The sequence below is a fragment of the Coregonus clupeaformis genome, chromosome 26, assembly GCF_020615455.1.
Source record: "Coregonus clupeaformis isolate EN_2021a chromosome 26, ASM2061545v1, whole genome shotgun sequence".
Lineage (NCBI taxonomy): Eukaryota > Metazoa > Chordata > Actinopteri > Salmoniformes > Salmonidae > Coregonus > Coregonus clupeaformis.
Genome location: NC_059217.1, coordinates 32504677 through 32510824, shown reverse-complemented (window position 1 = coordinate 32510824; position 6148 = coordinate 32504677).

Sequence of the window (6148 nt, the reverse complement as noted above, 5' to 3'; positions counted from 1 at the left end):
AATCAGTAATTTTCCAAATCATAATTAACCCAATTAATTATCCAACCCAAATTTAGAATGACATTCTTCAGTGATTCACATTGGTTCTATCACTCAAAGTTAAAACCCTCAATTTAGCACACAGACACTGGCAGAATGTACATTTATATTAACATATAATATATTAAACTTATAATTCTAGCATTAACTTTCTCATCACGATTATAATTACAGATCAGTATCTCAATGCATTCTTAGCCTAAATTACTAGAAATTTAGCAGTGTGCAGACCTCCACAAGAACTTTGAAATCGTCTGGCGTCTCTTCAGTGTCTTCTTCAGATAGCTTCACAGTTCAAAGTGGATGGCCCATGATAATGTCCCTCACCTGAGTCGACCCCACCTTTACCACCCATTATGTCTTGTCCATTTGCCAACCAGTATACCAGTAACATGAGAGAAGTTTTGGAATGGATCTCTCCCCATGCTCACTCCACGTGGACTCATGTCGCACTCCTGAGAGAAAAAGCATGAGAGAAAAGGCAGTTGATAGCTTAGACTGGATGCTGTGTACAGGTTGCTGGCTCGGACTCAGGTCTCTCGGTAGAAGTGGTGCAGGACAGGGCTGTATTGAACGCCATTTCTTCAACCGGTTAGAGGGGGTTTGAGGTCCACACTGTTTGGTGAAATTGCATCTAGATACCATCTGTAGTCACCTTCACCATAACCTTTAGAGAGGACAGATCAGAACAACAGTTTGGTTCAGTTAATTTCTGATTCAGGAAATCCAGACAAGCATTAACTGTATGACAAATTATAACTTTTACCAATATTCTCAATACAAATTTCTAAGACAAAATGTCAATGAGAAAATAACAACACATTCTGTTGAAACCATTTTCCAAATTAGCTTATACTCCCTTATAAAACTGTCGACCTCACCGCAGAGTCACAGGGTCAGGGAATTAGAGGGCTAATTCTTAGGAAGAAATCTTGATCCTCCAGCAAACTCAATCTGATGAGATTTATATTAAACAAAACAAACAACACAACAATACACTCCTTCATATATCACTCAATACACTCCTTAATATCACTTGAGGTGTGTAAACTTCAATCCAAAACCCTCAAAGGACTGGTAATTCCCCCCATTTTGACACATGACTCACAACATGATTCATGTGTAAAAACAACAACACTGCAAATCAAATTAGAATTACTACCCTTAATAACTCCATAAGAAAAAATTGTACCTATAAAGGTCATTCAAGGAATATAAAAATAGACTAGAGACAGGTCTATCCTTCTCATGGTCCGAATCACACATTTTACTATTAATTATAAACTTCTCCGTAGGTATGAGTATTATAAACGACCTTCAAATCAGTATTACATATGACCTTTAAATCATCACCCTCCATCTCTCGGCTTTCCAGTGAGGGTGATCAAACCACACTAGAAAGTCAGGATAGAGGTCAGAGGTCATTCAAACCCTTCAAATAAGTGTTTCTTTCTCTATTAGATTAATTACTTAAAAAACGTAAAACATTTCATTTTGTATCCAAAGGTTACAGTAAGTTTCTTCAGTACATTTCTTATCAAAAGAAATTCACACACATTCAATTAAAACTCAGAAAACAAAAACTTCAAAAAAGACTTTAAGATACATCTTCTCTAACCCGTGAAAACCCGCTAAAACCAAATTAAATAGACCCCTCACAATAAATCAGACATGGTATTAAAAACACTAGCAAATATGCATAATGTAGGGTAAAAACAAATAAAATTAGCCAGGCCTTATTTAATGTGGTAGCTCTCTTTACGGCCGAATCCGGATATTTGTCGGGAGAGGTTGTCGGGAGAGGTTGTGTTTTTCTCTAGCTGGAGGTAAGCAGGAGGTAAGCTTCTCATATGGTGTTGAGTAAAGCTTAACCATGTATTAGATCGTAGGTAGGTAGTTAGCTGTAGTTAGGTATTGTATTTATTATAGGTTAGTATTGTTGTTATTGTAGGTTTCCGTAGGTAATTGTAGGTTAGTATCGAAGCACGAGGCTAGCTAGCTAGCGGGTAGCTACTGGTAACGATTAGCAACGCTGGAGAGCTGTTTCCAATGTTAATGTGCTGCTAGCCAACGTTTAATTTTTTTGCTGCGTTATGCGTTATGAAAGGAACTAGACACGGACTTGAATTATCTGTTTAGTGTGCTAACACACTCTTGGCAGTTTGTTGTAACCAAGTATTGGTGCTAAATTGTGTGTTAATGGATGCTAGCTTGCTAGTTAGCTACGGCGTCATAGCTAGGCATCGTGGGTTGTTGTGGGTAGTTACTGTGTCTTGGCAGTGTCTTCGGCCGTGCCGGCTGTAGCACGAAGCGAGCTAACTAGCCGTTTTTCGAACAGAGTCAGAGTCAACACAGTAGCCATTGTGTGCTGGGTGTAGCACGAAGCTAGCTAGCTAGCCGTTCTTCAAACAAAGTCAACACAGTGGCCATTGCTAGCTACCCAACACGACCAGCTAACTGTACTGTAGTAGCTAACTACAATATACTTGTCCTAGCTAGCCAACGTTTAATCATTGCTGCGTCATGAAAGGAACTTGACACAGACACGAATGATCTGTTTAGTGTGTTATCACACTATTGGTGTGTCTTGGCAGTGTCTTCGGCCGTGCCGGCTGTAGCACGAAGCGAGCTACCTAGCCGTTTTTTTCGAACAGAGTCAGAGTCAACACAATAGCCATTGTGTGCCGGGTGTAGCACGAAGCTAGCTAGCTAGCCGTTCTTCAAACAAAGTCAACACAGTGGCCATTGCTAGCTACCCAACACGACCAGCTAACTGTACGGTAGTAGCTAAATACAATATACTTGTCCTAGCTAGCCAACGTCTAATCATTGCTGCGTCTTGAAAGGAACTTGACACAGACACGAATGATCTGTTTAGTGTGTTATCACACTATTGGTGGTTTGTTGTGACCAAGTGTTGGTGCTAAACGGTGTGTTATTGTTATTGGATGCTAGCTTGCTAGTTAGCTATGGTGTCATAGTTAGCTAGCTGAATAAAGTGGGTTGAGTCTATTCCTTTAAACATTGAACCGCTGTGGTTCACAACAATTCTGATTTCTAAAGGTGGAAGTTGGGAGAGTTTTTGTTCGGGTGGTTCAGTGAAACAATTTTAGTTTCTGAGGTAGAAGTTTTTGGTGAGGGAGGCCCTGCTCTCTCCTCTCCCAGATGCTTAGCTCATTTCATTCCGATCTCCTCTGCATTTTTGTAGCCATTTGCTACAGCCTGTCAACTATGCCTCTGCCTATCCCTGTTCTCTCCTCTCTGCACAGGCTACACAAACGCACCACACCGCGTGGCTGCTGCCTCTCTAACCTGGTGGTCCCTGCACGCACCACCCACGTGGAGTTCCAGGTCGCAGGCAGCCTCTGGAACTGCCGTTCTGCTGCCAACAAAGCTGACTTCATCCCAGCCTATGCCACCTCCAGTCCCTCGACTTCCTGGCGCTGACGGAAACATGGATCACCACTGAAAACACTGCTACTCCTACTGCTCTCTCCTCGTCTGACCATGTGTTCTCGCATACCCCGAGAGCATCTGGTCAGAGGGGTGGTGGTACAGGAATCCTCATCTCTCCCAAGTGGACATTCTCAATTTTTCCCCTAACCCATCTGTCTATCTCCTCATTTGAATTCCATGCTGTCACAGTCACTAGCCCATTTAAGCTTAATATCCTTGTCATCTATCGCCCTCCAGGTTCCCTTGGAGAGTTCATCAATGAGCTTGACGCCTTGATAAGTTCCTTCCCTGAGGATGGCTCACCCCTCACAGTTTTGGGGGATTTCAACCTCCCTATGTCCACATTTGACTAATTTCTCTCTGCCTCCTTCTTTCCACTCCTCTCCTCTTTTGACCTCACCCTCTCACCGTCCCCCTACTCACAAGGCAGGCAATACGCTTGACCTCATCTTCACTAGATGCTGCTCCTCTACTAATCTCACTGCAACTCCCCTCCATGTCTCCGACCACTACTTTGTTTCCTTTTCTCTCTCGCTCTCCTCCCACACTACTCACTCTGCCCCTACACAGATGGTAATGCGCCGCCGCAACCTTCGCTCTCTCTCTCCCACTACTCTCTCCTCTTCCATCCTATCATCTCTTCCCTCTGCTCAATCCTTCTCCCTCCAATCTCCTGATTCTGCCTCCTCAACCCTCCTCTCCTCCCTTTCTGCATCCTTTGACTCTCTGTGTCCCCTATCCTCCCGGCCGGCTCGGTCCTCCCCTCCAGCTCCGTGGCTTGATGACTCATTGCGAGCTCACAGAACAGAGCTCCGGGCAGCGGAGCGGAAATGGAAGAAAACTAAACTCCCTGCCGACCTGGCATCTTTTCACTCCCTCCTCTCTACATTTTCTTCATCTGTTTCTGCTGCTAAGGCCACCTTCTACCACTCTAAATTCCAAGCATCTGCCTCTAACCCTAGGAAGCTCTTTTGCCACATTTTCCTCCCTCCTGAATCCCCCCTCCTCTCTCTCTCTGTGGATGACTTCGTCAACCACTTTGAAAAGAAGGTTGACGACATCCGATCCTCGTTTGTTAAGTCTAATGACACTGCTGGTCCTGCTCACACTGCCCTACCCTATGCTTTGACTTCTTTCTCCCCTCTCTCTCCAGATAAAATCCTGCGACTTGTGACTGCAGGCCGCCCAACAACCTGCCCGCTTGACCCCATCCCCTCCTCCCTTCTCCAGACCATCTCCGGTGACCTTCTCCCCTACCTCACCTCGCTGATCAACTCATCCTTGACCGCTGGCCATGTCCCTTCCGTCTTCAAGAGAGCGAGAGTTGCTCCCCTTCTCAAAAACCTACACTCGACCCCACTGATGTCAACAACTACAGACCAGTATCCCTTCTTTCTTTTCTTTCCAAAACTATTGAGCGTGCCGTCTTTAGCCAACTCTCTTGCTATCTCTCTCAGAATGACCTTCTTGATCCAAACCAATCAGGTTTCAGGACTGGTCATTCAACTGAGACTGCTCTTCTCTGTGTCACGGAGACTCTCCGCACTGCTAAAGCTAACTCTCTCTCCTCTGCTCTTGTCCTTCTAGACCTGTCTGCTGCCTTTGATACTGTGAACCATCAGATCCTCCTCTCCACCCTCTCCGAGCTGGGCATCTCCGGCGCGGCTCACTCCTGGATTGCGTCCTACCTGACCGGTCGCTCCTACCAAGTGGCGTGGCGAGAAGCTGTCTCCGCACCACGTGCTCTCACCACTGGTGTCCCCCAGGGCTCAGTTCTAGGCCCTCTCCTTTTCTCCCTATACACCAAGTCACTTGGCTCTGTCATATCCTCACATGGCCTTTCCTATCATTGCTACGCTGACGATACACAACTAATCTTCTCCTTTCCCCCTTCTGATAACCAGGTGGCGAATCGCATCTCTGCATGTCTGGCAGACATATCAGTATGGATGACGGATCACCACCTCAAGCTGAACCCTGGCAAGACGGAGCTGCTCTTCCTCCCGGGGAAGGACTGCCCGTTCCATGATCTCGCCATCACGGTTGACAACTCCGCTGTGTCCTCCTACCAGAGTGCGAAGAGCCTAGGCGTGACCCTGGACAACACCCTGTCGTTCTCCGCCAACATCAAGGCGGTGACCCGCTCCTGCAGGTTCATGCTCTACAACATTCGGAGAGTACGACCCTGCCTTACACAGGAAGCGGCACAGGTCCTAATCCAGGCACTTGTCATCTCCCGTCTGGACTACTGCAACTCGCTGTTGGCTGGCCTCCCTGCCTGTGCCATTAAACCCCTACAACTCATCCAGAATGCCGCAGCCCGTCTGGTGTTCAACCTTCCCAAGTTCTCTCACGTCACCCCCCTCCTCCGCACACTCCACTGGCTTCCAGTTGAAGCTCGCATCCGCTACAAGACCATGGTGCTTGCCTATGGAGCAGTGAGGGGAACGGCACCTCTGTACCTTCAGGCTCTGATCAGTCCCTACACCCAAACGAGGGCATTGCGTTCATCCACCTCTGGCCTGCTGGCTCCCCTTCCTCTGCGGAAGCATAGCTCCCGCTCAGCCCAGTCAAAACTGTTCGCTGCTCTGGCACCCCAATGGTGGAACAAGCTCCCTCACGACGCCAGGACAGCGGAGTCACTCACCACCTT